Source organism: Erpetoichthys calabaricus, chromosome 4 (assembly GCF_900747795.2).
Source record: "Erpetoichthys calabaricus chromosome 4, fErpCal1.3, whole genome shotgun sequence".
NCBI classification, from domain to species: domain Eukaryota; kingdom Metazoa; phylum Chordata; class Cladistia; order Polypteriformes; family Polypteridae; genus Erpetoichthys; species Erpetoichthys calabaricus.
The window spans coordinates 274003324-274029004 of record NC_041397.2 but is presented as its reverse complement, the minus strand read 5'-3'; the positions used below and the strand labels follow the sequence as shown (position 1 = coordinate 274029004).

General features: G+C 37.0%; 1 protein-coding gene across 1 annotated transcript in view; it reads left to right on the top strand.

Annotated features, from left to right (window-relative positions):
* The first annotated feature begins 785 nt into the window (after positions 1–785).
* mid1 (midline 1) overlaps positions 786–25681 on the top strand; it is a 652072-nt gene continuing 627176 nt past the window's right edge. Inside the window, exon 1 of the mRNA XM_051926812.1 lies at positions 786–913. The gene's annotated coding sequence lies outside the window, so the exon portion shown is untranslated. The remainder of the gene's footprint in view (positions 914–25681) is intronic.

Sequence of the window (25681 nt, the reverse complement as noted above, 5' to 3'; positions counted from 1 at the left end):
AATATGAGCTCTATCTGTGAGTGTGGTGTAGTTGTTAAGGCTTTGGACTTCAAATTTTGATGTTGTGGATTCAAATCTGATGCTGTGTATCCATGAACAAGTCACTTCACATGCTTGTGCTCTAAATGGAAAAAACAAAAGAAATGTAGACAAATGTATCTCAAGTATTGTAAGATGCCTTATTCTAAATTCCTCTTTATGGCTTTAACAGCTAGAGTCTGGCCATTAGTCCTGTACATTCAGTAGTACCCCATAGGCTAAAGCCAAGTGCACAGCTGCAACCCTGTGCAACTGAAAAGGACCGAGTATGTGCATGTCTAAGATTTCCAAATCTACTGTACATAGCCAGTAAGTTACCAGGAAGGAGTTATTTTATGAATTTTGTGTAAATTTGCAATATTTTAGAATACTTAATCTGTGAATCAATGTAAATTATTTAATATTACACTCCACATAAATTTTATTCTGGGTGTAATAATTTTTCATTCATCTTTTCTTTTGCCACTTGAACTCGGTAGGATATTTCATCTGTGAAACCTTTTAAAATGACACGCCACATAAATGTTAATAATGGCATAGAAATTTTGCATCCATCATGTCTTTTACCACTCTGAGGGTTATAGGCAAAGACCTCCATCCAGGCTTCTGACAGCACATTAAAGATATGCTTACCTTTCTGAGGAAACCTGTTAGACTGAGAAGAGTGTGGGAATGAGAGAGAGGCATGTACACACCCTACAGAGGGGGAGTGTACAAAAGACTGGGCAGCTTAGCACAGCAGAACTGCTGCAGAGAAGAGAGCAGAGACACATCTGGCTTCCCCAAAAACTGGACTCGATTGAGTGAAACATCTTCTTTAGCCTTAGGTTTTACAGAGAGAGCTTGAAAGAAGTCAGGAACAATGGCGAAGCAGGTAGGGAATTCGTTTGAATGAATGCCAGCACTTTGCTGGGTTTAAGTACTCTCAGTAAACTTTGAATGATCGAGGCTATCCTCTTACCTGGGCTGCAAACAGGAACAGTGCATTCATTATCTATCTATCTATTTATCTATATATATATATATATATATATATATAAATCACTGAGAATTTTTATTAACCTTTATTGTTTAAATGTTGTGGCATCAGGCTCTCTCATAAAGGCATGTTTGGCAAAGATTTCAATGTAAACTACTTTCTTATCATTGATGAAATCCAGATGCAAGGTTTAAATGAAACGCAGAATCTGTTTTGTTTCAATTAGCTATGCAATTTCTCATGACCAAGAATATTCTGCATATGGCAAAAACATGTGACTATAAATAAACAAAATAAAAAAACAAAAATAATGAAAAGATAACCATGAAAACATAGCAAGGTACATTTTCAGAATTCCTTAAGTTACAAAACACATTCTAGAAATCTTTCTAAAGGCTGACACATTTGTGTACACTGTTTCATTCTGACAAAGATGCTGCTTTTTATTCTATGATATTTATTGCAACACAATATAAATAGATACAAATTCTTTCTACAGATTTCATTGTGATTTGGAATAAAACACAGATACATTTTTCTGTTTTAATAGTTTGAAGGTTATCTAGCTGAACATTTAAATGCAAATATTGTTTTTGTATCATTAGATTTTTTGTATTGTTTTAATAATTTATTTATTAATGGATGCTTATCAATATGTACTTGCCATGATATACTACTTATGTATCCATCTACTGCTGTTTTATGTATTTTTTAATGATAGCTTTTCTTGAAAATTTTGTTGTTGTTTAATACCTAGAAGATTCATTTTGGGGAAAAATAAGGTGTCCTCTTTAAGTTAAAAAAAGTTCTAATCTATAAAATGTTATTCCTTAATAGATTGCAGTTTTGTTTTATTTTATTTTGTGACACTAATAAGTTGTACAAATGAAATTAAGGATAAGCACTGCCTAAACAGAAAGTCTTCTTTGTGTCTGTGTGCAGATATCATTATATTTATATGAACGTCTCACGCTGGGAATTTGTGATGGCTGGTCACAGCTTGTCATGGGACCCTCTCATGCAGAATGGCCTTGTCCAGATCAAACCAGGCAGCTGCTCACTAGCTTTAGATCACACACGGTGTACTTCATGTACTTGTTATCTGATGGATAATAACATAAGTCCTAACATGAAATATGTAACCTTTTTAACCTTATTGCTTGTGTAGTTCAGTTTTAATGGCATAACATATTAATAAAGGGTGCAGAGTTCAAAAATAAGTGGAAATATTGGTTGGCAATTTTTAATGAATTATACTCTTTTCATCTCTCTTTCCAGTCCTTCTGCTAACATATTTCAAGTGTTGTCAGACTACAGTAAAGGCCAGTCATACCTATTAGAACAAAATGTATTGGTGATTAATTTAATCCTGACAAGACTGCCCTATGAAGCTCATTTGCTTTCAACAACAAATTGTGTTAGTTTAAAAGAAAGAAATGACCTATAATGTTTTTGACAGAACATCATTTTTTTGCATTTATATTTAGCTCTTTGGCTATAGGTCCTACACATGTGCTATAAGTCTTTGTGCCTGGTTCTGTTTATAAAAGAGTATACTGTATTAACAATGAAATTTAACATTAGGAAATGTATGCGGGAAATAAAAACAGGAAAAGGAGAAAGCTCAAGGAGCAACGTTTAGTAAATTTGCTTTGTTATGCTGCTATGCATTAGTGGCCCTGAAAATAATGTGGATGGTTACGTCTACCAAAAATAGCATGTGTAGCTATAGCTTTATAGCAGTCTGAGAAGCATTCACTGACTTGTATGGAGTCACAAAGGATGCACAGGATTCCAAGCTGATGGATTGTCACTATCTGTGACTGACAGTTGGTGACATCCATGATGTAAACCTTCTAATCTAATCTAATCTAAACCTTGATTGAACCCTTCGCTTTTTTATTTATTTCTCAACCTGTACCACAGTATTAAACAAAGTACACTGTAGAGGTAAACATGACCAAATAGTAAAGTATTATTACGAATATAATTTGCCATGTTAATTCATTTTCATTGGTCTTTTAGATTTTTGTTTTATTTTGATATGTTTGTGACTGACACTTTCACCATTTACAAAGGATAACCCTGCATTAACGAATTATAATAGCATGACATAAAGCTAATCATGCAGTTTTGTATCTTATCATTCATTTTGTTACACTCATCCCATGAATGTGGATATGAAAGTTACTTGTGGTACTAATGTAAATATTTTATACCCTATTAAAAATTATGAAATTCCATATTACTTGAATAGAAGATTATTTGAAATGGTTTGCTGCTTATAATGAACAAAAACAGCTTAAATCAGACAATGTTATAAGCTGTATCATCAGCCACCATGCCTCAAGAATAACAATCACAGAATATTTAAACTTAAGATAATAATTCAGTAAGTAATAGTAATTTATTTTTAAATCATAAAGTCAACTGAAAGCCTTTGATCATGAAAAACTGGCATTATGAAGTTATAGTTTTTTTAAAAGCATTATGAACAGATAGAATATGTATGTATACATTTGTATTTATTCATATATATTTATACATATATACACACTGTATATATTACAGTAAGTATACATACAAAATGTGTAATAGATTAAACATAAATCTGAACTAAGGTGGAGTCCTTTTGGTTTCCTTCCAATCTCATGCTCATCAGCCCAGTCACAGAGCAGGAAAACAGCATACTTTACTTTAGGGAAAAGGAATCTTATTTTTGATAATGTGCATAAGTTTTACTTTGATACAACTGTAACATCTTAAATTATACAACATATAGCCTCTTTTAGTGACATGCTAAAGTACAACTGTAGATATGCAAATTAATACTAAATTCTTAAAAATGCTAAAGCAGTCTTTGCTAATTTATTTGAAAGCTATTCTGTTCAGTTACTTTTCTTTAGGTGGAGATTGCTTCTGCATCCAAATTAATTGTCATTGTGCTATAAATCTTTATTTTGACCTCCTGTCAGCAGAGGGTGCCATAATTCCATTCAAAGTCTTTAAGAAATTGTCAAGTTGGTACACATCTACTTTAGTCTGTTCAAGAGTCCCGCAGTTTCAGTTTGAAGTTGATGAGATCATCATTAAAAGGAGTTTTGGAGAATAGGAGTTACAGAGAAAGATCAGTAGGACACAAAGGAAGTGCGAAGCACTGGTGGAAGGTTTAAAGAAACTGTGATAAAGCTTTAGAGTGAGATATAACTTCCATTTTTTTCCACAATCTCTTTAAAGGTGTCTTTATGTTCTGTGCTCTCCAAAGAGTATTAGGTAAATAAGCAAAGAGGATCTAACCACACTATAAAAGTGCTCAAAGTATGAAATGTAAGCATACACATACGAACAACATTTTACAACGAGACAAGTCAAATATCTCACTATTTCATTTTGAGTCATATCATTTATTTTAATATCCGGTGCAAATATTGACTTTCAACATAAAATATGATATAAACACATCTACAAATTGTACATATTTTATAAGTAAATTACACTGTGCAGCTAACACCATCCTCTATACAAAGTTACCAAAGTATTTATAGTATGACTCCTATTTTTGACATTTGTGTAGTAGACATTTTGCATATAATTGTTATATTATATTTGACCTTTCACAAGAATATTTATAAGTCCAAACTTTCAGCATCAAAGTCTTTTATAAGCAATCATCACCATGCATGTAGAGTCTGGTAATATTTTGAGTAGCAAGCAGTTGCTTGTGAGTCTGCTTTCCTTTAGTCTTTTGGAGTGTGTGGTGCAGTAGGCATGGGATTGGTTTCACCTTGCCCATCACAAACAGAGCTGACATCTTTGTCTCTACCATTCTGTTATTTTTTAGCGTTGAACAGGTGGCAACATTTTCTGTGATGTACCAGGCCTTTGAAGGCTGTTCAGTGATAACTGGCCGGATGCAAAAAGATTGCTATTCCTGGATTCTGAAAAGTAGTTTGACTGATCATAGTGTCGCTTTTTGTTAATGTTTCTCATACACATGTGGTTTCTTATATCTGATGACTTTTGCTTAAAACTGCTAATTGATATCTGGATGGTTTGAAGCTTGAAATTTCAACTAGGGTTTGCAATATCGTATAAAATTCAGGATGGGGTTCTGTGGTCCACTGTGACCTTTTCCAGCAATGACTTTGTATTCCACAAATGTTTCTGTGGGAAACCATTAAATTAAAAAGAATGTAGTCTGGTTATAGTGTGGGAAAATTACTATTCATGTGCAAACATATTACCTCTTGATAGCAATTGTGGGCCGTTGTCTACATTTCGCCATCTTTGATAAGGTCTGTTTTCAATATGATAAATTCTAAAAGCCTGATGTAGAATTTCACAGTAATTTGAGTTGTTGCTGGAACTAACCATGGGCTCTCAGGGGCCTTGTGGCATACCATAATGTTTTCGATGTATCTGCTTGGAACACTTATGCTTCCTCATGCTTGATTTTATGCCCATTTCAAGGCAAAAACATGGTGTTGCTGATTTTATGTTTACACAATTCCATGTAATTTGCTTGGATTGAAATAACAGCATTTTTAGATTTTGAGATAATTATATGCATCTATGGTAATTTATCTTGCCGAATTCAGAATTATGATTTGCTCTTTGATACTTTTTGACTTTCCTTAGGGCATAATATTTACTCATAGATCATTAAATTTAGCAGAATTCCCAAGCAGTTGGATTTCTCCCAGCAGTGTGTCACTCACACTATTCACGTTGTGAGTGTGTGTTTGTGAGTGTGCACATCCACACTTCACTGATCCAGCTGTCTTATTGTGATTATGACATCTTGACAGTGTATTTGTCCTTACCTGGTTGGTAGATAATCGTGATTTTGTACCTCTCGAATTGTGGAAACCGTCCCTTGTAGCTTGGTTGGCCTTTTACAAGAGGCTTGCATATAATGAATTAGAGTGGTTTATGGCATGTCCATAGACATAACAAACAGAGAGGCAAGCATATGAAGAGGGTTGGAGATTCAGAGGAATCCATGTCTAAAAGAATATTCAAGCCAAATATAATCATGTTTGCTTGAAGTAATGGCAGAGAAAAAAATGTAATCCCATATTTTTATGGAGAACAGAGATCACAAAGTTCCTGACAGAATAAGCTTGTATGGAGGCCAAGGTTCAACAAACAGTATCAAAATGTCCATGAAAAACATTTCAATTTTCTCATGTCACAAAATCCAAATGTTAGGAACCCAGTCACATGCAGGAGGGTCTTCAATTCAAAAGATCATTCTCGTTTGAGAATCACGTTCACATGACAATTTTCCAGAGGTGGTTTATTTACTAATATTTTAGCCAAAATGAATTTGTTTGAGATGTTGTGAGTGTACATCTGAAAAGCTGATATATGGATTATGTAACACAAGTAAACTGAGGATGCTTTCCTAAACATTTTGATAGTGTTTGCTTTTAGTTCAGCATTGGCCACATAGAAGTGCTTTGTATCTGGAACTTTGTTATCTGTGTTTGTTCACAAAAACACCAGAGTAATTTTTTTATTACAAACAACACTGGATAAACAACAGATAAAAAAAATAATCATTTTTGACTGCAGTATTTCTTTAATATTTGTATGATTTCGCTCTGAAGGGAAAGGCAATTAATGTTAAGCAGTTTGCTTCTTTGAGAATGCTCCTGTTTCCTCAAATGAATATCTTCCTACTGAATTGGTGGAAGTGAGAAGTGGAGCTAGAGGTGGGGTAAACTGTGGCCATTGGGTGAACTGGATCGTTCACCAGTTTTTACAGGTGCTTGAAATCAAAAACAAATTAGCCCATATCTATATATATATATATATATATATATATATATATATAAAATTCACTAAGAAGCCAACAGGGCACGCAAGACAACTATGGGATACGCACGACATAGCCACGCCCACCAACTCACAGAGCCCTGCCCACCAACTCTAAGACCATGGGATATGACGACAACTCACAGAGCCACACCCACCAACTCTAAGACCATGGGATGAGAAAGCCTGCTGACCCGCCTGACTGTTACCAGCATTCACCGCAATGTACTGGAGTATAAAACTATTGCAGCTGCTAAGCTTTTCAGCCACGTGAGATTGAGCAATAACAGGTCTGTGATGCCCTTAGATGTCCAGGCCTGCATGCGCGCTACACCGAATGGATCAACATGTGTCTACCCGGCGCCGAGAGGCGTGGGTAAGCCGTTGAACCCCATTCGTGATGGGTACTGGGGCTTGCAATTGTTGCCTACGAACAAGGAATTCCCAGTAAGTGCGGGTCATAACCTCGCACTGATTAAGTCCCTGCCCTTTGTACACACCGCCTGTCGCTACTACCGATTGGATGGTTTAGTGAGGTCCTCGGATCGGCCCTGCCGCGGTTGCTTGTGGCCTCTGGCGGAGCGCCGAGAAGACGATCAAACTTGACTATCTAGAGGATGTAAAAGTCGTAATTCCGTAGGTGAACCTGCGGAAGGATCATTACCGGTTGTGCCGACCCATCATTGGACGGTTAGGACCTGAAACCTCTTGGGCCCGTGTCCCCGCCCTCTTTCCGGAGAGGTGGAGGGGGCGGAAAGGGCGTCCTCCCTGGGCGTCCTTCCCCTCTCCCCCCGTTCCGCCCTCCATGCCTGACCGCCGTCCAGCCCCGTCCCTCGCTCTGGGATGTGGGGGCGCGGCAGCGGTGTTCCAGTTTTCAGTCACGGACAATTGTATGTTGCTCTCTCCAGAGTTCCATCTTTTCATTCACTCAAAGTCGTATCCTCAAACCCACCCCATTTGGACAACTGTGTCTTTCAGGAAGTGTTCACCCATCAATACATAATTATGAGGGTTGGCTAGTTTACCATATTCCATGTTGTCTTTTGTTTGGCATGGATCTATTGTGCGAAGAAGGAACATGTACCCAAATAAACAGAGTAAAGAAATGAAAAGTTAAGAATTAATGCACAGTGTTCAGCAAATAATGGACTGCAAGATACTTTTTTACAGAGGTTGGAACAAAGGCTGTATATTTAATCTCTCAGGAAAGTGTTGCACTATTCAAAGATATAATAATCTTCTAAACTAGCTGCTAGTTGATAGGCTCAGTATTTTTCCAGTCATTTACTATGTAAAAAGACAGCACAAACACAAGCTACCTGCATGCATTTAAATTTGTTAATCAAAGCAAGCTATTCTTGAAATAGATGATCTGCCATTTGTTTGCAAATTCCCACACTCTTGGGACATGTCACATGTTAAGAATAAAGATACCTCACATGCAATGAAAAATTTTTCAGTTGATTTGCTGTCTTTGATAAAGATAAACAGATGCTGTGTTCACATCCTCTGACTTTACAACAACAACACCATTTATTTATAAAGCACATTTTCATACAAAAAAGTAGCTCAAAGTGCTTTACATAATGAACAAAAGAAAAATAAAAGACAAAATAAGAAATTTAAAATAAGACAACATTGGTTAACATAGAAAAAGAGTAAGGTCCGATGGCCAGGGGGGACAGAAAAAACAGAAAAAAACCCCAGACGGCTGGAGAAAAAAATAAAATCTGCAGGGGTTCCAGGCCACGAGACCGCCCAGTCCTCTCTGGGCATTCTACCTAACATAAATGAAATAGTCCTCTTTGTATTTAAGGTTGTCACGGAAGGACTTGATGATGATGGTCATGCAGACTTCAGGCTTTTAATCCATCAATGTTGGAACATCACAGTGCTTTGAGTAGATGGTGGTGGCGCAAGCCGCCAACACAAAGAAACCGGAAAAAGAAACAGAAGAGAGTGTAGGGGTTAGTAAAGATTTTAGAGCCACCATGAATAGTTATTATAATGAATTGGATATACAGAGTATCAGGATTAAATTACAGTGAAGTTATGAGATGGCCATGTTAAAATAATGTGTTTTCAGCAGTTTTTTGAAGTGCTCCACTGTATTAGACTGGCGAATTCCTATTGGCAGGCTATTCCAGATCTTAGGTGTATAACAGCAGAAGGCTGCCTGCCTCACCACTTCTTTTAAGTTTTGCTCTTGGAATTCTAAGGAGACTGTGGAACAGCACCACAAGAACTGTAGATGGAGTTGTCACTTAATCGTGAATGATAAGGTCCATTCTGTAAAGCTGGATGCATTTTCTACATCAATATTTCTTAAACTATGGGTCGTGTACATGTTTGTGATGGGTCGCCACATGATTGTGTAGTAAAGTTAGTTCATCCAAGTGATAAAACCACCCTCTCTTTAGCGTAGAATTTATTAAGGTAGTATTTAAGACAAAAGTGTTGATGCCTCATTGAGAGCCTTCGTTTCTATGGCACAAACATATAAAAAATATTCTCCATGGCACGACTAAGTGAAATAATAAGCAGAGATGACTGACAAACAACGACACGTGAAAGTAAAGAGGAGAGGTGGGAATGACAGACATGTTTGTGAGGTGAAGGGACTGCAGTGCTTGAAATATCAATATGAAAATAATGGATGTAGCACAAGGAGGTGTTGATTTGCATGGTGTTATTAACTGCCATAGCAGTGCTGTGTATACTGAAAGCATTTTCAGTGGCCATGGTCAACTGATCAATGCTGTTGAACGTTTACTGTTGAATTTAAATCTGTAACAAAGGAGCAAAGAAGATTAAGTTAATGTGCTACTATGAGCAAGTATTCTTTCTTGTGGCACAATTTTAAAGTGGTTTGATGAATTTCAGTCTACTGGTAGTGTGAGGGACACATGTAAACTATTGAGAACTGTAAGAACACCAGAAAATATCAAAAGGTTGAGATTCACATTCTGCACAACACCACATGCACTGGCTAAGTGTGCCTTTTAAGGGGACTGATCTGATCTCATTTGTGTGTTTTAGTTACCACACAGAAGCATTGCCTAATGTGAAGCTGACCACAAAGTTTGTCTACCACTGCTTCATTTTTGTTCATGACCTTGGCTGTATTAAAGAGTTGTTGTTTAAAGTTAATTATTTCAGCGTTCCTGAAAAAAGTTTTTTTAGGGCTTAGTCACCAACAGCTTGTGTTTGGCATCATCATTATATTATAATGCCGTTCTTGGAACTTAATAGAACCATCAAAATTCTTACTGATTTTCTGCTGGAAGTCATCTCAAAAAGGCTTAAAGTAAGTCGAGAAATTGTCAGCATGCAAACACACTATTACATGTGATTAATTTCAAGGAGGGTTTGACAGATTAATGTCCTCTTCTGGTACATGGAAGTGGCTGTTTAGAGTGTACACTGATCGAACTCTGATCAAACTCTGACCTCTGGGGACACAGCTAGCTAATACTTACCTCATGCTTTATTGTGACACTGCAGTGATAAACTGCCTGCTATATTCCCTCTGGCTTTCAATGTCTCTTTTGTTTGGTCTGTAGTGATAAGCTGTTGGTTTGCTACCCTGCTGTTTATCACACAGTCCCCAACACAACACCACCAAATTCAATAATCTGTTACATAATAAAAAAAATACTAAGGTCTGTGTGTCCAGTCCTTCTGAGCAACCTGTGTGGTCAGTTTGGATTTAGTGTGATCGGTCACTATGGCACTGGTGACTCAACAAAAGAGAAAGTGCAAGTGTGACACGCATGAGGAGGAGTAAAGGCGTATGAAGCATGCTGACAGAGTTACCTTCAAAGATGGCAAGTATAAAAATGGACAGGAGGTGAGAAAAGTGCCTCATAAATAATGGCAAGAGTCTGAGTAAAGAGCTTGAGGGACCATATGCCAGTTAAGAGACCTTCACACATGCAAATACAGAGGAAAGGTACGTGTAGGGCACATATATACAATTATTCAGACTGTTATGTTGGTTTAGTTATTATGCATGGGATGTGTTATTTTGTTTTAATTTCCTTTGGTTTTGGTAATATTGTTTAATGTATAGATTATATATTGTATATTTAAATGTTAACAATGGAATACACCACCCAAATATGATCATTTTTTATTTGTAGTAGTGTTTAAGAACATTTTTTAATTTAACTGAGATAATAAAGTTCCTGACACATTGGGCTTCTATGGAGACCAACGTTCAATAAACAATATCAAAATGTCTGTGAAAAATATTTGATGTCAGATATCCAATGATATGCGAGCAGGTCTTCAATTTAAAGGGTCTGTTTTGTTTCAGTCAATCCCCAACTGTTCTCAAGGGAATTTTCCAAAAGTGGTTTACTTAACCATATTTTAGCCAAAATTAACAGGTTTGAAATTTGTGTGCATTTGCCTGTGTATCTGACATACGGGTTATGTCACACAAGTAAGGTGAGATTTTTTTCCTAAATGCTTTGATATTGTTCAGCTTTGGTCCGAAGTTCCGAACTATGTAATACACGTATAAATTTTGTTCATCAAAAAATCATCAGGTCATGTTAAGTAATGTATGATGCATATTCATTTTTAGATGTTTACAGTGTGGGTAAGTGTAGTGGTTAGCAGATCTGGCATCCTTGGTTCTAATCTTGTACTATAGCATTGGCTATTTGTCTGTGAGGGGGGTTTATTTTTTAATTTCTTGTGGATACTCCTGCATTAAAAATCAATAAGAATGTATCCAGTTAGGGGTTTTAAACCCAATTTTTATGAATATGATACTCACATTTAGTTATTTTTTAATCTTTACTCAGCAATGTTTTATTTTCTGTGGGTATTGCCATGTTAAGTTTAACACGCATACTGTTAACAGCAACGTTGCTAAGCAGGATGACCGAAAGTCAGCTCAAAGACTTTCTGGTTATCTGAGTTACAGATGTTGATTTGCAAATCAATTTATAGCGAAAAGGCCTCCTAGTATTCAAACTTGCTTGGTTTCTTTAGACCTTTGATTTTTGCCTTGCATTTTGTATTTGACATTCGATCAGTTTGCCAGCATGAACACCACAGAACGTTTTATCTCCTGTATCCCTTTAATAAAAAATATTTTCTGCCTCACACTGAGTCATTACAGTTGGGTTATGGATGTGAATGTGAGTGAGGGTAGATGCACAAGTGAGCTCTGTAATGGATGAGCACAAATCCTTCATTAGATCTTGTCTTACACTGGAGCCTGTTGTGATATGCTATAGCCCCATCACTGAACCCATTTAAATAGGTGTGAGAACATTATGTTATATTTTATTGCAATAATTGCTGTAACATCAACACACATATCCAAACATTATGCTGTGCACCAATATGATTTCCATTAATGCCATTACTAGAGTTTTTTGCTTGATAAATAAAGCTGGTCTACCCTTACATTCAGAATCCTTTACATCAATATGTCTTGAGTGCTTACGCCATCATGCCACTCCTTCATCTTGTCAGATTATAATTGTAATTAATGTTTTAGCAAAACATGCAATGAGGTTTATTTACAGGTACCATTTTCTCAATAGTTTCTCAAGTGAATGTGGGTCTAGAAGACATTCATTTCACTTGGTACTGTCTAAGTTGTGCTGCTAGCTCAGTCTTGAGTTCAGGTCTTCTAAGTTTCTTAACATCATCTGGATTTTTTAGACAGGTACAATAAGTGTAAAATGGTAGCTGCATGTATTGGCAAAAGCATTTCAAAGGAATACAACTAAGATTTTTTGTCATATTATGTTTTTAAAACAAATTCAATATTTGGATGATAAACTTAATCAAAAGCATGTGTGTTTATAAAGAAGAGTGAAATCAGAAAAGTGTGTTCGAAGTCATGCTTTATTAAATTTTAGTTTAATCAGTGTTAGATACATTCTTGTAACAGCATACTGAAAAAATTAGGCTGACAATAAGGATGATACTTGAATTTCTGTATCTGGATGTAATTGTAACGCAGATCTTCTGAAGAAATTGAAGTGTTGATTGACGTAAGCAATATGTCTAATACATGTACCAGTCATGCAAATTGTGGCTGAAGTTTCATTTTGTACAAAGTCCTAAGGCAAAATTTGGTACTCAATTACATTTGTCAGCCACACAATAAAATACAATAAAAGCCCCGTATTCCTTTAGCAATGATCAGAGACAGATCCATCTGGCAGCTAAAGTGGAAGAGTTTGCTTTAAGGGAATTGCTTGACAGTTCTTTTCTTTTTTGCCAGAAATCATATCCATGGTCTGATATGACAGTAGACTCCAAGGATTATTTATTGCTCTCTTGTTACTCATTATTCTGTTGTTAAGGCTTCTCTAATGATTAAAGCATGAGTGTGGACCCTGTTGTGAAGAGAAACACTTTGGCTTTTGCACTATTTCTAAAGTAAACTTAAAAAAAAAAACTTTTAGACTCTAAAAAAACAGATTGGTTTAGTTGCATCTGAGAGTTCGTGTAATCTTGTCTAAACCCTTCATGTTATTTCCTAACCATGTCATCATTAGAATGTTAAATACATTTCATCAACTTCCTTGTGGACACCTCACCTCATGTTCAGCAATTTTTTGACAATTAGCTCATGCCAAGATTAATAATCCAAGAAAGATCTAATGGTAATGAACCTTAAAATGTGTCTAACTTAATGTGTTTCTTTCGTATATTATTATAGATTTCATTGACAAATAATTGATTTTTTGTTAACTAGTGCTCTCCACCATGTGGGAAAGAAGTTGCCTTTTTATGGTATTGTCAACAAAAAATCTAAAAAAGAATTTTTCCATCCACCCAGTGCAAATTATTAGGGTAGGGCTGCCTTATGAATTTCTGTAATTTCTTTTGGAGAGTTTGTATTTTTTCCTGAGGTTTTGTATGTTACTGACTTAAGACTTACTTTTCCTTTAATTGTATTCTAGTAATTATTTTTAGTATTTACACATTGCTCTCTTGTTTTTATCTTTAACTAGCCGTCCCCCACGGCTCTGCCCATGCAGTAGTCAAACAGGACAGTGAGGAGGGCCCCGTCCAGGTCCCCACTTGTGACGTCACGCTTCCTTCTTCCCTCTGCCCGCAGCCTTTGTCTCGAATTAGCGTGAATATATCGCTTCTGCAAGCAAACTATGATTCTTAGCACAATTAGAGAAGTCCCAAAATCAACCGGAATGTTCAAGCAAATTATAGAAAAAAACACGATCTAAATCCATTAAGTAGTTCTCTCGTTCGCTAGTTAAGCAGAGGTGTAAGGTACATGCCCCAAGGCTGGCACGTGAATGAGAAGGGCCCCATCCCCTCCTCCTCGGCCTGCTGTGTGTCTCTTGAATTTGCGCAAATAAATTGGTACCGCAAGTGAACTATGATACATAGCGCAATGAGAGAAGTCGCAAAATCAACTGGAATTTCCAACCAAATTATAGAAAAAAACCCTATCTAAATCTCTTAAGTAGTTCTCTTGTTAAAAGCGGACGGACAGACAGACAGACAGACAGACAGAAAGATAGTGGATTTTTTTATATATAGAGATATTTCTTGCTTCGGCCAACCATTAGCTTGATTAGACTGGACAACAAATATTTTTAGAAGTTTTGCTCAAATGTTTTCAGAAGTTTTGCTTCCTGAAACATTTTTGGCAACTGTGATAGATCACTTCAAGCTGGAAACAAATGTAATTTCAGGTTAAACGTATCACGCAGGAATTTGGAGAAACATAAAATTAACTATTATTGGATTTAGTGTGTTTAATCACTTAATGCTGCTGATATATATTGCATTAGTTCAACTGAGCTAAAACATTTTGCTGCTAATACTTAGCATGTGATGCTTCTTGTTTCAGTGTACAAAAATAGTTCTCTAGCACTGAGGATTCCACTGGCCCTGACAGAGCTTGTGTAATGCACTGGTGAAACTTTTCACCATATTAGTCACTGACTGCCACAAAATTAGCAGAGAAGAAGTCCAAGTGCTAATGCAGAAAAGGAATCTTTAGTAACATGTTACACTTCATGGTGTTGTATAATTTTGAGCTTGAAGCTGGATGTAGTTTGCTGCTCTGTAGTTGCTAAGAAAACACACAACAACATCCTTGAATGTCTTCCATGTGATTTGCTCCTGTCCCATTAGCAGATCTTTGAAGTGCTTGTCATTAACAATATGTTCAATTTGTGAACCAACAAAAGTCCCTTATCTAATCCTGGCATCAGTTATTTTTGGAAATGTCTATCTCAAATCCTTCAGCTTCCTTGTTCATCACTGAGGTCCAACTTTTATATGTACAGGAGACAACAATATCTTTGTTAGGTTGATGAGAGTTTTATGTGCCACACTTTCCTGCCAAGGAACAAAATGTAGCCAGTTCTTTATATTCTATTGAGACTCTTTAGCACGGCTTTCCCATTCTCATATGTAACAACAGGACTTGGTATATCAGAGCTGCATTCCTAGTAGTAGGGCTACTCCTTTTGGTCAGCATAGATATTCCAGTTGTAGATGTTTTACTAACATTTATGCTTATAATATGAGAAAAAAATCATAGAAACAGGTGGTTGAAATAAAATGGTGCATGATAAAATAATTTAAACGTCATTTTTTGTAGTCAACGGGCCAAAACCAATAACATACAAACAAAAGCATTCAAAAAGGAAAACCTTTATTGTCCAGTGTTAGTGTTACACATGAAGAGACACAGAGGCTACCAGTGAAGCTCCAGCCTGTTCTGCCAATTTCTAAAAATGGCCAGAACTAAAGAAAAGTCGACCAGAAAATGAAAAGTAAATAAAAGTCCAGAAAATTGTTCAGTCAAAATAATAATAAATGTCAAAATAATTGTCAAAGTGCAAAAGGTTTGTCAAAACTCATAGTCAAAATTTAAAGGTTCAAAGTTTCGGCTTCTAAATTTTTAAATTACTGACAACCACCATGAATCAATGTGATACTGGTTTAAATACTGTTTAATCAACAACATCACATACCTGAAGTTGATGGTATGGCTACTGGAAAGGTATATGTTGGCTATAGTATGGCTTCATTTCTAAAAGAACCCTGTTGGACGCACCCATAGATAAAACACTTAACTAACAATAAACTGAAACTTCTAAAGTGGTCTTTGCCTCGCATCTAATGCTGTTAAGAATGGAAAATGGGCTCAAGAAATGAATGGATGATTTGGATCAATTTTCATGTAGAAATCAGAATTTGTACCTAATGTTCTTAAAACAGCAACATCATGGCCTCAGAACCTTTATTCATAATACCAGGTGAAGACATTCTTTAAATTATCACAACAACAACAGCAATAATAATAATAATAATGTAGCATTTTACATCTTGGTCAGGCTGCAGTATGATGGGCATGAAACACTTGGATCTGTGGGGAAAGACAAATGGAGAACAGCACAGATACTTGCCTGTCATGAAAATGAGGAGAATTATCAAAAGACTAACACTGATGGAAAAAAAGATTTGGCACTTTGATCAGGTAAAATAAAAAGATGGTGCAGAGCTGGAATGCAGGTTTTCAGAAAGACTTGGAGGTGTATTGGTGAGCATGTCAATGGGACAGGGTGTGCCATCCAAGTGAGTTTTCTTTGGAGAAAATGGTGTCATGGAAGTTATGTTATGTGGAGGTGCAGAAAGCACAGTGAGTTTAGAAAGTGAGATGGCAGTGGAGTGACCTGGGGCTGAACACCTGGCAGAAGATAGTAAGTAGAGAAGTGAGCTACAAACCAAACAAAGTTTTGGATGAGGGTTCATCCATCACAACCAGAACAGTGAGGGGTTTATATTTAGGAGTAAAAAAGTTCTCAGTTTGGTTCCTTTTATTGTATTGTTGTATTTAAGTTCTTTCATGGTCACACTAGAAGATAAAACCATTGATCACATACTATACACAGGACATTATTTAATAGAATACTATACAAATAATTAAAACTTGGGCAATTAAAAGTTAGAAATGAAATCTGACAGATTTTTTTTAAAGATTCTATGGCAGGGAGAAGACGTTATAAAGAGAGGAATGAATATGAAGAGGGAGTGGATTCCATAACTGAGGAACAGTGTGCCTAAATTCCCAGCCCAAACATGGAGAAAAGGTGTTCTGATGGGATGGTAAGAACAACAGAAGGAGAGCAGTGAAATTAAGAATAATCTTTAAAAAGATGTTGTAAAGGTGCATGGTCAGATTATGAAGTGCTTTGTAGGGGAATAAAAGTATCATATAGCCAGTTTGGTATTTAACTGGAAGCCAATGAAACTGATACAGAACTGGACTGATAGAACTGTGAGCTTTAGTAGGACTGTACAGCATAATTCTGGACCAGTTCAGGCTTATTTATGAGTTTATCAGGGAATCAAGGCAAAAACACATTACAGCAGTCTAACCTTGAGGCAACAAGTGCATGAATTATTGCAGAGTTCTTTAGTGAGGGGGAAAGTCTTGAAATGTTTTGATGTGATAAAAAGGCAACACCGAATAAAGAATTAATCTGGATTTCAAAAGACAGAGAGTGGTTAAAAACAACACCAAGGATGTTAACTTGAGAGTGGAGTGGAATAGAAGTGCCACCAGGGAAAATGTCAAAGTTGCCAAATTTTGAAAGGATGCATGTGAGCCTGTAAAGTGAATTTTAGGTTTGCAACCATTAAGTGTCAAGAGATACTTTCATATCATATCATGGAGGCAACTAATCAGAAAGGAAGGGAAACTCAGGAAACTAAATATGGGTGGGGATGAATGCTACCTTTTATTTGGATTTATTTATAAAGCTTATCTTATTCTCATTTCTCCGATTGACTTATGCCAAGTTCCACTTTTCCTTTATAAATCCCAATTAACATGAATTTTAACGAACATGCATGCACCTGACTCCTCCTAGAATTTTGCATATTTGAATATGCAAATCAATGTAAATAGCGTTAATATTTTGTTCAGTGTTTTGATAAAAGACAATAGCAAAAGCACATGGGGAAAAAAAGAAGAATTTCAGTTAATGCAAATTCGAGCCAAGGAAAAACATACTATTTTTGTTGGATTAAACAGTGGTACAAGCAACAAAAGGAAACGGAAGGTTGGAACAGTGCAAATACAAAAGAAGTGGTCAGATATCAAAGTCGACATGAAAAGGCAAGTTGCAGCCTACTGTCTGTTTATTCTGTTTCAGAGAATATTACAAAAGCTGATCGATCCCCATAACTCAGTATACTCAGTAATGATTGTGTAATACCGGATCAGTCAGCAAATTCACATTGAAAAGCTACTGTGGCTAAAAACCGGAGAGTGGACAGAACCTGTAAAGAAGCTTGGTAGAGCACAGTTTCCTAAAGTCTGCCTTTAAAAAGCTGGCACCAGTTCAGCACATATTTCCAAGAGAATAGCTCTTGGTAATCGTAATCGACTTAGAAGTCAGTCATCATCATTTATAAATATGCACTCTCTTCTAATTCTTCATTTTTGCGATGTCTTCTAACAATGCTAAAGCAGCTATGGTATTTAGAATAGTTTGTCTATTCCATGCATCATTATATTGTTACAGAATGATTAAAATCAAGTGAATTAAATTTGTAAATAATACGCAATTAATTTTTGTGTATTTAATAAATCCTGTGTCATGGATGCAAATGTATAAAAAGGGACACCACACAGAAACAATAGCACTGCTTTGACGCTGGGTGCCGCCAGTTTGCAAAACTGAGCAGAAAATTGAATATGCAAGATGTGAGGCTGCTGTGAAAATGTGCGTGGCTTTACACCAAGTTTAGTTTTTACACATCTCAAAGTGTGCGTAGAAACAGGCCTACGCAAGATTTTTGTGCATACGCACTGTTTGTACATGAGGCCCCAGGAGATGAAAATACTTCAAGAGCTGGCAAAATCCAGAGTAATACAAAAAGTTCAGAATAGTGGGAGGTAATCAGAAAACATAGAATCAGAAAACAGAAACTGTGAAGCAAAAGACATATCAAGCACGTTTGCAATAAAATGGTGATTTTTGTGATCAGCAAGCCAAAATCCAGAAGATATCCACAAAAGTGTTCAGGAAGCAAAATCTTAATTGCTCAGTGTATTTATTTATTGTCAACCTCCTTCTTACCAATATGTTTAACAGAACTATAATATCAACTATATTATATATGACAAGTAATGAATACAAACTAAATAAGTACATAATTCATTAATTTATGGATTGACTGGTTGATTAACAGAATAAAGAGTGCAACAGACTGTTTTACACTCAGTGTGCTGACACTTCTCTCCTTAATCTCAGCAAGGCCTACACTTCTCTCCTTAATCTAGACTGTCCAGGATGTTAAAATGGAGTCCAGGCATCTGCCCAGGTGCTGGCAGATCATTGCAGTCACTGCACTCAATCTGCTTTGCCCTTTCTCAGATTAAGACTATTTTTTTCATATTCATAACAGAGAGCCACATGAACACATTTAAGTGCAGCCCAACCACCCAGGAGACCTCATAGCTGGCTGACATCTGCTGATTAGCTTAATATGAAATGAAAAGAAAGGATTGTTTTTTTTGCCAGCATTAGTGGTCCGTTTTTTCTCTATACAGTAGATGCTGTGCCATTTAAGACAGGAATTAGTGGCACAGATGTGATTGTCAAGCATCTCGTTCTATTTTAAAATTAAAAGGCACTTCAGATATACAGTGTTTGTGATTTTGTTTCTTTTTCAGTCTCATTCTTTGCATCAAAAGCAAAAAAAGAAAAAGTCTTGATAGCCACATACTGTAAGAAGACACATATGGTTTCTTTGGCTGAATTCGTTGTCTTTGTTCAATGAGATTAAACACCAAGTAATGATTCATTCAGCTCATCCTTGTTAAACAATTTTCCAGAGCAACGTGGTATGTAAATAAGATGTCTGGGTGTATTTTTCATGAATTCCTGTGCTGGTAATTCAGTAATCACTAGTTAAATAGAAGAGACTTTTTAATAACTGTTTTAAGAACTGTTGTAGTCAAAGTGGACTGTTTATGCTTCCTAGGACTAAAATAAACAGTCACATACTGGCTGTGATTAACTGCCAAGAACACGCTCAATTAAACTTTCTTCAATTTTCTTTAATACATTTGACTCTTGCAGTACAGCTAAAACCAACACTTCACTATAATTTTAAAGCATAAATGCTGTGCTCTAGTAGGTTGTTTTTAACTTTCTGTTACTGTTTAGCTGTGTCTTTGAGTACTGCCCATAAATTCAATTAAACATGTATCTCATGTTTATTCTTAGCCAGGGATTTTCACTCTTGGAATATCCATTGTGGCCTGCAGGGGCCGCTCCTGCCACCCAAACCTGACACAGACAGATGGAGGACACAAGTTCAGGGCACACTTTTTTTTTTTCTTGTGGGAAACACCTTCCTCCATTTCCCACCTGTACAGCACAGTTAAGCACAACCACAGTACAATTCTCTTTCTTCCTGTGTGTTTTACTTCACTCCTCCTGGCAAGCTTCGTCTTCTCCCACCCGACTCTGGCTCCTGGAGCAGTGGCTGCTGGCTCCTTTTATAAGACACCCAGAAGTCCACCAGGTGCTTGTTAACCTAGTTCTGGCAGCACTTGCGGGTGTGGCGGAAGTGCTGCAATTAAGGGCTCAGTAGCAGCGGCAGCACCCCCTGGCAGTGCCCACGGAACCCAACAGGGCTGCACTAAACTCCAGCTGACACGGAGCCCTGTGGGAGTCTGAGGCACCACTGCAACCCATGTGGACTGCCACCTAGTGCTCCGGGGGAGGTAATGCTCTGAATACGCTCCCTTCCCTGGTCTTTCTAGCATAGAGGCGACCGGGCAAGGGCCCCACATCGTGTGGTTGCCTTTTTAACAACTGGACACCATATTTTATTCAGACTTCTTTCTTCATTATAGACAGAAATAACCATGCATACCATTCATGCAACCCTCTTAATCCATTTCAGTGTTGTTCCTTTTCCCCATGTGCAGCACTATTCTACATTTTCTACATTAGACTGTATTTTCCAAGTGTTTGTCCAGTGCTGAAGCTTATCAAAGTCAACTTCCATTGTTTTTGCCATCTCCTCACTGTCTGCCATTCCTCCAATTTTAGTACCATCTGCTAATTTTACAAGTTTTCTTACAATACCAAAATCTACAACATGTTATTGATATAAATCATACAAAGTAATATTCCAAGGACAGACCCCAGAGAAACTCCACTGATGACTTAACTCCACATGGAGCATTCCCGTCTTATCTGTACTCTTTGTGTCTTTTCGGTTAACCAACCTGAGATCCAGTCCTGTAGGTTACCTCTGATGCCTACAGCTTCTAGTTTTACAAAGTTTAAGTTTTGATGCATGACTGTATGAAGGTTTTTTGAAATGCTAAGTAAACTATTTTGTATGCTTTGCTTTTGTCAACTGATGCAGTTGCCTGTTCAAAAAAAAAATCTAAAAGATTGGTTTGACAAATTCTTACTCTCATAAACCCATCTTGGCTATTATGCAATATATTATTTGCATATCTGCAGTTTTCTAATTTATTTCTTATTATAATGTTTCCATAATGTTGCATTGCACTGAAGTATAACTTATTGTTCTGTAATTACCAGAATGCATATTATGTTCCTTTTTGAAGAGTGGAGTCACATTTGCTATATTCCAATACTCTGGTAATTCTCCTTTCTCAAGTGACTGCTGAAGTATACCTATTAAGGGTTTATCAATGACATCTTTCATTTATTTCAATACAATTGGTAAAATGACATCAGGTCCAGGGGTTTTATTAGTTTTCAATGTTTTAATGTCTTACAGCACATATACTTTTAAAATTCTAAGGACACAGAGTTTGTTTTTACTTCTGCATGGGTCAATCCGTTTTTCTCTTACACTACAAATACAAGAAGGAAATATTTGTCCACTTCATTTCATATTTGCTTCTCAATTTAAATGATTTCTCATTTTGTGTCCCTGAGGGTTGTTAAATTCTACTTTATCAGCTTTTTGACCGAGAAGTACTCAAAAAGTGCATATAACCAAGAGTGATCAGCTTGATTTATTACGGCCACAGAGCTAATACCCCAGTTCTTGCCAAACTGCTGAAAGTAGAACATGCTAAAGTTTAAGACATTAATGCCTTGAGGCTTTCAGAAACAATAAATATATAGTAGCTCAAAGTCAGCTATCTGCCGAGTCCTACCATAAGGTATTATAACATTATAGAGTAAAAGTCTGAACCTAATGAATGTTTATATTTAATAACTGTCTCTATGTTATTTGCATTGCCAAAGCAGAGGAAGGTAAATATAGATGGTGTTGCCTCCGACTCCAAGTGAGAAGTTTGAGATGGAGCCACAAGTGTGAATATGTAGGCAGGAGATGTGGCAGAATAAAGATCACTGGTGCTATATATAAGGAGCTGTGGAAGTTCAGATTGTCTGCGGTATTGGAGCACAGCCAAGGAAAGAGAAAGCATCCAGCAAGCCTCAAGTGAAGGAGCAAAGGATAGCTACTGCATTTCACAATGTATAAGTCTACCAGAAACAGTGGTGATAAAATGTCAGCCATAAATACCATAACCATCAACAAAAACATCTATAAACATATAATCTTGTCACACAGTATAACCATCAAATGACATTATCCAAATATATCCATCCATCCATCCATCCATCCATCCATCCATCCATTTTCCAATCCGCTGAATCCAAACACAGGGTCATGGAGGTCTGCTGGAGCCAATCCCAGCCAACACAGGGCACAAGGCAGGAACCAATCCCGGGCAGGGTGCCAACCCACCGCAGTATCCAAACATATCTCAACATCAAATACACAGAAATGCAAATGAATATTTCCAATTGTTGTTGAGTGGGCAAAGTACTAAACCCTATTTTATATACAGTAAGTAATCAAGATAAATCAAGGTAATAATTGCAACTACTTCAAAATAACAAGATGAACAACTTCATGTGTCCTTTAAACTGCATCACAAAAATTAATCAGTTGTTTAACACTAGAATCCCTGAATCCTACAGAGAAACTTGTAATCCAGGTCCACCTTAAATCCCTTTGCACCTCTCCATTAGTGTCTTTTGTTTTGTAAATATATCAATCAGCACCAGCAGCAGGCAGCCTGCTATGCCATCCCCCACTGATGCAGCTTTAGTTCCCTCAAAGAACAAAAGTTCACAACGTTCTCTCAGCTAAAGTCTGTTTATCTGGTTGTGAGGTGCCTTGAATTGTATAGCATAAATAATATATCATTATTTGGAACACATACATTTCATGTGTGTTCCATGTCTACAACAATCTATTTAAATGTTGGATGACAGGAAATGTGAGGCAAGAAATGTTCAACACATAACTAGAACAGAAACCTTTTTCATGTTCTCATAATTTGTCAAGTGCTGACATGAAGTGTATAATGTGTGAAGACTGAAGTTCAAATATCAAATAAGCACTTTCACAACAGACACAGATATAACAAAACAAGCGAACTTTTTTGTGTGGCAAATTCACTGGCAGGACGATGCCCAACCTTTTGCTGCTGAGTTGTTCTAATTTGTGAGTAGATGTTTATTACGGGGAGGGGAGGACTTATGTTCTCTTTCTCTTATGTAATACCCTTGTCCTCATCTGAGTTCACCTCTGTTATGGCATGTGTTTACTTGAAAACTAACATTGTCAGATCGGGGGGAGCATGAACGTAACTGAGAGAATAAAAGTGAATAATAAAACATAACGTTAACCATTACAAGTACCATAAATTTACACCGGCTGTTACAGACTCAAATAAATCAAATATATGTTTTTATTCTATAATAGTAATAATAATAGCTGCTCACTACTCAAGACAGTTAATGCGTGAAGGACCCAGGATCAAACCCGAAACCTCTCAAGCTGAAGACAGCAGTTCTTACTGCTGTACCAGCCAAGCAGAAATATATGTGTGTGTGTCGTACCCTATACCAATTTCTTTTACTTTGGTTAAATTCTAGAAAAAGAAGTGTACTTGTTTTATTATATCTGTGTCCTTTGTGTTTTTTCGTAGGCTTCAGGGATTCTAGTATTTAAAGGCCTCTATTCTTCAAGCCCCAAAGCAGAACTGAAATGTTCAGGCTGCACATGTACACTCCTGAGCAATGGTATGTTAAGAACTCAAAAGAGTTGAAGGTTCTGCCTCAGAAACTCGGAAACAGGCAGGCGGCACTAGGCACAAAGACAGCTTCACATACTCCAAAAAAAGAAAGAATTTTCTAGTTAGGAAATTGCATTGAGCGTATCATGGAAAATTGAAAAAAAATGATTGTCATGACTAAGATGAGTTTACTTTGAACATTTTAGCAATATGTTAAATTATTGAGGAGATTTTCCTATTTATTTAATTTTGAGAGGGGCCAGTGAGCCACTTTCTCTTAGTGCAGAGATGCCACTGGCCATAGTGTAACTATTGTGACATGTACAGAGTACAATGAAATTCTTAAATGGATGTTGTAATCGACATGTGACACATCGCCACTGTCCGGCATCATCATTATTGGTCATTTATATATATATATATATATTCACGGCATTCGAAGTCTGTGTCACAATCTGATTGTATGGGTGGTTACCTACCAGGTAACGCTTGTGGTTGGCCAGCAATCTGCTAACATTCGCCACGGTGCCCTCAGTTTGTGAGGAGCAGATCATAGAATGATTGAAATAGATTTGACAGTAAACTATTTCAACCATTCTATGATCTGCTCCTCACAAACTGAGGGCACCGTGGCGGATGTTAGCAGATTGCTGGCCAACCACAAGCATTACCTGGTAGGTAACCACCCATACAATCAGATTGTGACACAGACTTCGAATGCCGTGAATGTAATTACCCCGATCTACATACTGTCAAATAAACGAACCACATGCCATGACGCAACGTTAGGGGCATCGCCTCTGGCGCTGACGTCCGAGGTTCGATTCCCGAGAGGGAGTGCAGTGGAGTGTGTACACCTGATGAGCCCAGAATGAGGGCGAAACACGTGTTGCGTACTCTTTGCATTTATTTGACAGTAAACTATTTCAACCATATATATATATATATATATATATATATATATATATATATATATATATATATATATATATATATATATATATATATATACAGTATTGCAATTAGACAAAAAGACAAAGAAACAGGTCTGGGGCACCTTGAAAGCAAACTCCTTTTATTAAATATGCAAAATGTGTAAAAGAAAACGCTTTGTACAGCGCAATGATGAGTCATTCTGGAAACCAGTTGAATTGCCCTAGACGGCAGTGTTTCCTATTTTGAAGAATTCTGTGAGGAAGAGGCGGGTCCAGGTGGTCTGACGCCAGAAGTAACGTCATGTGTGGGAATATGTCAGTCTTTCTTTCTGCACTGGGGAAAGGAGGAGAGAGATTGTTATTGCACAAGACCTCCTCATGTCTTCAGTGAGAATTACAATCACATAAGTCCTTAAGCTGTTTCCCAAGCACATGCCTCGGCCCCACTCACACTCCAAGACTCTGGAGTTGTGAGGTAGCTGCACTAACCACTGTGCCATTCAGAGGTAATAATTAACATGTTACCATCTAGAATTGAAGAAGGAAAGGAAAATAAAAATTTTGGACTTATTAAAATTGGGCGGGAATCTGCCTTTTGAGGGCTGGAGAAGTGCCTCACAGACCCAGAGTCCTGGGCTTCAATACAGTTCCCACTCATGTTCATAATGAGTCTTCATTGTTTCCTGATGTCTGCATGGGTTTTCTTCCAGGCACAACAGTTTTCCTCCCACATTTCCAAAGTCATGCAGGTTAGGTTGCCTGCCAATTCCTAATTTCCCATGTATAAGC